This window comes from Triticum urartu, unplaced genomic scaffold, assembly GCF_003073215.2.
Source record: "Triticum urartu cultivar G1812 unplaced genomic scaffold, Tu2.1 TuUngrouped_contig_4270, whole genome shotgun sequence".
Classification (NCBI taxonomy): Eukaryota; Viridiplantae; Streptophyta; class Magnoliopsida; order Poales; family Poaceae; genus Triticum; species Triticum urartu.
In genome coordinates, this window is record NW_024114845.1 from 890 (window position 1) to 9,897 (window position 9,008).

At 40.1% G+C, this 9,008-nt stretch overlaps 1 pseudogene; it reads right to left on the bottom strand.

Annotated features, from left to right (window-relative positions):
• Positions 1 to 1,330: 1,330 nt before the first annotated feature.
• On the bottom strand, positions 1,331 to 6,735 carry LOC125527590 (annotated as a pseudogene).
• Positions 6,736 to 9,008: the final 2,273 nt, after the last annotated feature.

A 9,008-nucleotide genomic window follows, 5' to 3' on the forward strand; every position in this document is an offset into this window, starting at 1 on the left:
TTTCTTCATCAGCTTGATGTTCAAAATGCCTTCCTTCATGGTGTGTTGGAGGAGGAGGTCTATATGCGCCAGCCTCCGGGTTTTTCTGATCCGGATCGCCCTGATCATCTCTGTCGTCTGTCCAAGGCACTTTATGGTCTGAAGCAGGCTCCTCGTGCTTGGCATGCTCGTCTTGCAATGGCTCTTCGTGCTCATGGTTTTGCATCATCAACTGCTGACTCTTCACTGTTTCTTCTACAGAGGCCTGAGGTTACTATGTACTTGTTGGTCTATGTAGATGATATCATTTTGGTCAGCTCCTCTCAGTCGGCTGCTACTGCGCTTGTTCGCTCGCTTGGTGCTGATTTTGCGGTCAAGGACCTTGGGAAGCTTCACTACTTTCTTGGTGTGGAGGTTACTTCTCGGGCTGATGGTCTTGTTATGACGCAGAAGAAGTACTCTCTGGATTTGTTGCAGCGAGCTGGGATGCTTAAGTGCAAACCGACGACTACACCCATGTCTACTACTGACAAGCTCACTGCTGTTGATGGTGTGCTTCTGTCTTCTTCTGATGCGACGGAGTACAGGAGTATTGTTGGTGGTCTTCAGTACTTGACGATCACACGACTGAACATTTCCTTTGTTGTTAACCGAGTCTGCCAGTATCTGCAGTCACCCCGTGATACTCATTGGTCTCCTGTTAAGCGTATCTTGCGCTACATTAGATTCACGCTGGCTCATGGATTGCATATTCGACCGTCCTCCTCTGGCTGTCTTTCAGCATATTCTGATGCAGATTGGGCTGGCAATCCCGATGACAGGCGATCCACGGGGGGTTATGCTGTGTTCTTTGGCTCTAACCTGATTGCCTGGAGTGCTCGGAAACAGGCCACTGTCTCGCGTAGCAGTACTGAGGCTGAGTATAAAGCTGTGGCCAATGCCACTTCGGAGATTATCTGGGTACAGTCTTTGCTCCGGGAGTTGGGTATATCCCAATCACAACCTCCTGTCTTTTGGTGTGATAACATCGGTGCTACATACCTTTATGCAAATCCGGTATTCCATGCCCGAACGAAACACACTGAAGTTGACTATCACTTTGTGCGTGAATGTGTCTCTCAGAAGCAATTACAGATCAAGTTTATTTCTTCCAAGGATCAACTTGCAGACATCTTCACCAAGCCATTGCCTTTACCACAGTTTGAGGCTTGCAGGCGCAATCTTACCCTTCTAGATTCTTTAGGAAGTGGCTAAGATTGAGGGAGGGTGTTAGACTGTATAGCTTATGTATTTACATGTGTATACTGTAACGTTGTATACCACCTCATTATATATATGTGATAGACCACCCCTAGAGGGTTGTGCTGGTTCCCCCGAAACCTATTGTCTTACATTGCCCATGAAGGTACTGTAGACCATAGGAAACCCCCTCAATTATTTTGCAGCGCATGTGCCAATCAAGTCCAGTAGATGCCTCTGCGTTTATAAACAAAAGGAGTCCATAATTCTTGTCTTTGCTATTCTCTCTAGATACAAGGACTTCGAAACTTTATTGTATATACTCCTTTTTCTTTCATGTGGACACAGTTTTAACGAAAACGGTTAAAATATGACAACTGCAATCTCAAGGAAAGATGAGAAGTAGAGAAACAATTGTTGTTCCACAGTAGAATATCATACCTGAAATATACTTATCAAGACTTCCGTTGGGTAGACATTCCAAACAAAACAAAGTTTGAGTTTCCTCGGCAAAGACTGATTTTCCTTCGTGAGACATGAGTAGATGTTGTGTTTCATAGCAGTATCCTACTAGCTTAACAATATTTGGGTGATTTAGCTTCACAAGGATATTAACCTCCTCCTCAAATTCCGCCTGTGAGCTCGCTGTTGGCTGCCTAAGTTTCTTCACCGCAACCATTTTCCCACTTGGTAGCACTCCCTGTTTAAAGTAATATGTATATGGTTTATGTTTTTCGAGAACTTGTGATATTCTTTATTTTTTGAAAATTAAAACATATATGCTTTAAGATTACCTTATATACCACATAAAAACCACCTCTATCAAGTATTCGCTTATCACAGAAGTTGTCAGTGATGTCTCTCAAATGTTGTAAGGTCACATGGTATGGAGTAGACTCCGCCTGCATAAGGTCAAATGTTGTAAGGTCACATTGGTTATTGAGGGGTTGCTGTTATAACGTTTTTATTAGCACTTCTGAGTTAACTTTAATATTTCTATCCAACAAAGAATATATGACTTGTGCTTCTCTGAAAACATACCTACTCTGCTTGCGTAAAACTGTAATGCGTTAAACGTAAGGAAAGTTATGTACAAGCACGCTCCATATGCTCATACCCGAGGAAAAAATACAGAAAGAGACATTTCTTACCCAATTTTATTTTAATTTAACGGGACGTTAACTGTAATGGAAAATAAGCCAAACTTATGTTCTGTTGTGAGGCATATAAGCAAACAACTACAAGATTCAATGTGTTCTGCCAAATTGATGGTACATTTGTGCGAATCACAGGGCTATGCCGGCCTCTAGGCCACCAACAGCATGTAGGGTCGTTCACTGCGATTTCCATAACTAGTAATAGCACACTAAGTAAACAATTAAGACTGGAATAAATCAGTACAAAGTAAGATATATAGTAATTATAATCTGCACCGGTCTCCATAGATGTATATACCTGGAGACTTAGGTCTTTCGACTGACCATGAGCAGTACCAGTGGGGTCTGACTGAGAATCAAGCCTGGACCAATCAGATTTATATGCGGCGACTGCTCCATCATGGGCCAACTTATGGGACATATATATCCTGGTACTTTTTGCAGAGTACTGGCCAAGGCCCAGGTTAGTCAAGAGCTTCTTCCTATGATCATGAGGTAGTAACATTATTGTCTTAATCCTAGATTCTAGTTCCCCCAGTTCATGGACAATATCTTCTACACAGGGCCTTTTTTCTCGGTCGGCGTCCAGACATCTTAGTGCAACCTCAACACATGTACTCAGTCGTAGGATGTCTATTTCGTATGGTGAATACCCTGGCTTTGCATGCAACCTTTTAGTCCAGCTTTCACTTACCTGCATGAGAAATCGGAACATAAAGTCCCCTAGAAGATAGCGAAAGGACTGCGCTAAAAACTAATAAGCACAAAAAAATTGTGGTGCTCATGGTAGATAATGAGTTTTTCCTTACAAGCTCAATGAACTCTTTAGGAGACATTTTGAAACAACGAGAATAGCCCATATTTCCAGCCATCATTTTTATAATTATAACGCCCAAACTGAACACGTCGTACTTGTTTGATATAAAGCCAATGTCTACATATTCCGGTGGCATGTACCCGCTGCAGATATCATAAGCATCACAGATATATACACTTAGTGGCTTAGTGCAATACAAAAACTTTGTTTAAAAGTTTTCTAAAAACAAATTTCTCATAACATGATCCATCAACTTACTGTGTTACTTTGAAAATCTTTGTTTGATGCATTTTGGTTGAGTCAATAAGTCTCCACAAACCAAAACCTACAATTTTAGGCGTCTTGCCCTTAACCAGAAATATATTACCAGGTGTTAAGTCTAGATGGAGAATAGGTTTTTCCTGTGCGCTAAGAAGGTGATTTAAGCCCTCACAAGTCCCTTTAATAATTTTGTAAAGTATGGGCCAATCAAGTCCACAAGGTTCATCTGCAAATTAGGGGAAAGAAAATGATAAGTGGCGTATGCCTGGGAATCATTTATCTTTGGCATGCGAACTAGCACATATAGAGCCAATTGTTGATCATAATATTTTACCTGCAATATGTTTATCAAGGCTTTCCCCCCGCATATATTCAAAGCAGAGAACTCGCTCAATTGTCCTTGATGAAACAAGTTCTTCATTGTGCTCAATGTTTAGAAGGCAGGGTTCGTAGCAGTAGCCAATTAATCGTCCAATATTTTTGTGATGAACCTTGGTAAGGTTATACATTTCATCCAAAAATCCGTTGTCATCAAGTCCTTGCAACGAATGAAGCCTCTTCACAACAATCTCTTCCCCATTATGCAATGCCTGTTAAACCACTTATTAGCACAATGGGCTAGATTGTAGCCTACGGCGGTATTATTAATTTGCCAACTAGAGGTAGGAAATATTATAATTAGTCACACATACCCAGTAAACATCTCCATACCCATCACTCCAAATTTTCTGATCATCTGAAAAACCGTTTGTAATAGCTTCAATTAAACAGAGTTTAAAATCCAGGATAATTTTGTATTGGGCCAAGTTACAGGCCATACATAGGCTGTTAATTTTTGGAAACTCTGGGCCAGGGCCTTGGTTAAACAAGAGGGTCTGCCTATGATCAGGCGGTAGTAACATTATTCTGTCAATCTCAGCTTCTAGTTCTTCCAGTTCATGGACAATATCTTATATGGAGGGTCTTTTATTCCGGTCCCTGTCCACACATCTTAATGCAATCTCAACACATGTAATCACTCTTAGGATGTCTATTTCGTGCGATGAATAGTACCTCGGCATTGCATGCAACCTCTTCATCCAGTTTTCACTTACCTACATGTGAAATTAGAACATAAACTCCCATAGAAAGATAGCATATAAACTGCATGCAAGAATAAATGAACACATAAAATGTGAAAAAGACCTATAAATGTTCATGCTAGGGTGATAATGAGTTCTTTCTTACAAGCTCAATGAACTCTTTGGGTGACATTTTCAAATAACGAGAGTAACCCATATTTCCAGCCATCATTTTTATAATTATGATACCCAAACTGAACACGTCAAACTTCTTAGATATTAAGCCCATGTCTACGTATTCCGGTGGCATGTACCCTCTGCATGATGTCATCAGCATAACAGATGCAATTAGTGTAATTCAAAAAATGTATTAAAGCAATATATCAGCATAAATTGTGGACTTCTAACATAATCGACTTACTGTGTTCCTCTGAATATCTCTTTTTTACATGTTTCTGTCATATTAATAAGTCTGGATAAACCAATATCTGTAATTTTTGGCTTCATGCTATTATCCAGCAATATGTTAGAAGTTTTCAAATCCAGATGGGAAATAGGCTTATTGCACGAGTTGTGAAGGTGATTTAAGCCCTCACATGTCCCTTTAATGATTTTGTAACATGTGGGCCAATCAAGACCACAAGATTCATCTGCAATTGGAAGGAAAGAAAGGGCGTATCAGTTAGACATATGAAACTGCTGAATCGTTTGTTTTGTATGTACATACCTGCAATATGTTTATCGACGCTCCCGCCATGTATATATTCAAAGCAGAGAAGTCTCTCCATTTTATTGGCAAAAACAGTTTCCCCATTGTGATCCATGTATTCCTTCCGAGATTCGTGGCAGTAGCCAATTAAGCGTATAACATTTTTGTGAGAGACCTTGATAAGGTGACAGAATTCACTGTGAAATTGCCCATCATCAAATCCTCGTAAGTAATGGAGTTTCTTCACAGCAATGTCTTCTCCATTAAGCACCGCCTGTAAAAATCACTTGTAACTTGTTAGCATACACGACCGTGCTTGTAGCCAGCGGTGGTATTTGACGGGGTTGTGTCTAAGGCAGTCTAGCCCATAGGAAACTACGACGGTGGTCAGGATTCAAACCAAGCCAATCAAGAAAATTTAGCTAGAATCCAGACCAAACCAAACGGTATGTTTTTTCAACTCAACCTAATCCAAACCGTTTCTCATTTTTGGATTGAACCCACAGCCTCAAACCATGGACAAAACCCTAGCCAATTCACGATCAGGCCCAGTCTGACATAATTATTTCTGAAGTAATCTGGGCAATCCATGAAAACTCACAGGACTGCATGTCCTAACCTGGTCACGGTATCCTACACCGTCCAACACCATCAAGATCAGACACACCGAGAGCTCAGTTAGTACAATTGTGAAGGTGTACTAAGAGCAACTAAACCTTGCCGACCCGTATAATTCTTTTTTTTAAAGAGAGGCAAAAGATTTGCCTCATTCATTAAATAAGAGGAATAGAGTTTATGTTCGTGTTACAACACAGACAGCGCCGCAACACCCGAAATAAAGGTGACCAACTACTCTCGCGTCATCAAGTATCCCAACTTTTTTGCACCCGCTGATACCCAAAGCGTGGCCTCCTTTAATGTTGGCGAGTAGAACCGTCGGCGGAGCACTCTTCTGACGGAACACTCGCGTATTCCTCTCGTTCCAAATGGTCCAGGCGACCCGCATAATTCTGGCGCATATAGCGCTTCTGCCATTTTTTTGGCCCGAACAGAAACACTATATCCATCCCGGCCCGTAAGAAATATACGAGCGGCCTGCATACTTCCCATCCGCCACTATATCTATGGGTTCGGAAGCATTTTAGGGTTACCTTCCCGCATATCCTCCGCCGCTATATAAGTGTTCGCATTTTCAAAAAATGTTCATATATTGGATTTTTTTATGTTTTCGAAAAAAATAAAAAATGGAAATAATGTTTGCATTCTAAGAAAATTTTGTAAATTTAAATAATCATTCATGTTTTCAAGAAATGTACAAAATTTAAGAATTATTCATGTTTTTCAAAAATGGACATTTTAAAAATATTTGTGTTTCCAAATATGATCACTTTTCTAAAAGCAACTTTTGTTGCAGAAGTCCAGTTTGATACAGTAGAGGACAGATTTGCTTCAGAGTGCCTTGTCCCTGCGTTCTGCGCGCATCGCCTCCAGCGGACTCAGTTGGTCGGCCATCGGGTGCGTCCCATTAACAAGTATTTTTTTTATTTTTTCATATATTCTTCTCACTAAATCATTCCTAAAAAAAATCACTAATTCATATATGTTTTTTATAATCACACAAAAAAATTATGTAAGAAAAATGTACATATAATCACACGATTTACGTTGCCCATGAACTCGAGGATTAAGTGAACACATCTGGCCCTCTACTTGGTTGGTCCTTATCACATGTTATTTCATTCTTGCCCTCATGCACCGGTGTCGCTATATCCGCTGCCTAACTTGATGGCGACAGAACTGGAGTGTGTGCCGCATGTCCTCTTTTTTCTTATTTGTCCCACCATTTTCATTAGAGAAGTAAAATGTTACTCCCTCCGTAAATTAATATAAGAGTGTTTAGATCACTACTTTAGTTATCTATATGCTCTTATATTAGTTTACAGAGGGAGTATCATCTATTTATATTGAACTTTTCTACTTCGTAGTTATCTTATCATCAAATGTATTTTCATTTTGATGATGAATATTTTGACATATTATATTACTACTTTTTTTAGATATACTCTCTTACTTCCGGTTTACTGGGTTCATCTTACAAATCACATCGACCAAGGAAGACCTACTTAAGTGCTAGATAACACATTAACGCTACATGCATGATTCACTCACTCTCTTATGCATTGGTTGGCTCTACATTGAGAATCAAAACTTGATAGAATTTAATATGGATATAGCTATATTTTTCTATTCCCAACAACAAGCCATGTTTAAAGTCAAAGTCATATGTGTTTTATTATTACTAGCAAATATGAGCGTGCGTTGCAACAGGAGATCAAACAATAACACACATCTGTAATGTGATAAGCATTCTCATGACCCTTTACAAGTCCACGCCCTCTACTTTAACTCTTTAACATCACAACCAATGGTCATTCGGCATGAACAGTGGCCAACATGTCGAACAATGAATTGATTGAGGGTAGGGTTTTTTGGGATGTCAATTTGGAACATGAGATGTGGCTCCGCGTCAACTTAATTCAGCTTATTAGTTCATTCTGAAATCTAAAGTAAAATTTGAAGGAATAACAGGAGTTCCCGATGCCAACAAAGTCTCGTCGAATATGAGCACGGAAGCGATTTATGAATATCACAAAGTGTTAAATATTATAGTTAGAGATGTTGTAAAGTTTTCTTCATTACAAAAGGGTGTAAACTATAAATAGAAGGGCAAATCTTAAGGTACGAGACTGGCAGCAATAGTCACATCTGTTGCGGCCATGGTACCACCAGCTTCTGATGGTAGAGCTAATCAGCAATCAAGGTTGCATATAAAACCAATGTCAAACTTGTAAAAATGGTCATCATGTAACTTGCTATATGAATCCAATTATGAAGACACATCAATGCAGTGACAGTCATCTTTTGGGTTTCTGATTTGTATTGTGGTATGTCTAAGAGAATTCATTATTTCATATTTGAAAACATCAATTGATTTTTCGATGATGTTTCACAAAGACAAATAATGACGATGGTTGGGTGCCTCATGTCTGCCCATCGAAGGGTGTTGTTAGAATTTTAGAAGCAACACTTACAGGCTGTGCACTCGAGGAAATTTTTTTCTCCAAAATATTCGATGTTGTTGCGGAGTAGTACCAAAGTTGACCAAGTTGGTTGTGAGTCGCATGCTCGGCTTGTCACGGGCATGACCCTGCACGGTTACAACCGTTGACGTTTTGCCTGATATCTATCCGTCCGAAAATATTTGTTATTAAAATGGATAAAAAGGATGTATCTAGAACTAAAATACATTTAGATACATCCCCTTTTATTTATTTTGATGACAAGTATTTTTGGACGGAGAAAGTACGTGTGTGTGCGCGCGCGCCCAAAACAGCCCAAACAGCCCAAAGGACATGCCCATGTGGGCTGAACGTCCCGAGGCCTGACTCGTTTACAACAGGCTGACACGGCCTAGTTAGGAAACGTGTGATGGTGGGCTGTAACGTGACATGCCCGTTTAGCCTTGAGCTGGCCGTCCCGGTCGGGTGGCCGTATTTGGCGACCTGGGCGCCCCCAGCCACGGAAGCGCGCACCCTCCAGCCCCCCGCGCCCTGTTGGGTCGGCCCATGCGCGGGGCGGGACACTCTCAGTTTTTTTTCGTTTTCGCTTTTGTTCTTACTTTTCTGTTTTTGTTTTATTTTATGTAAAAATAATTCAGGATTATAAAAAATTTAAAAATTTATGAATTTTGAAAAACTGTTTTGAATTCAAAAATATTCATGATT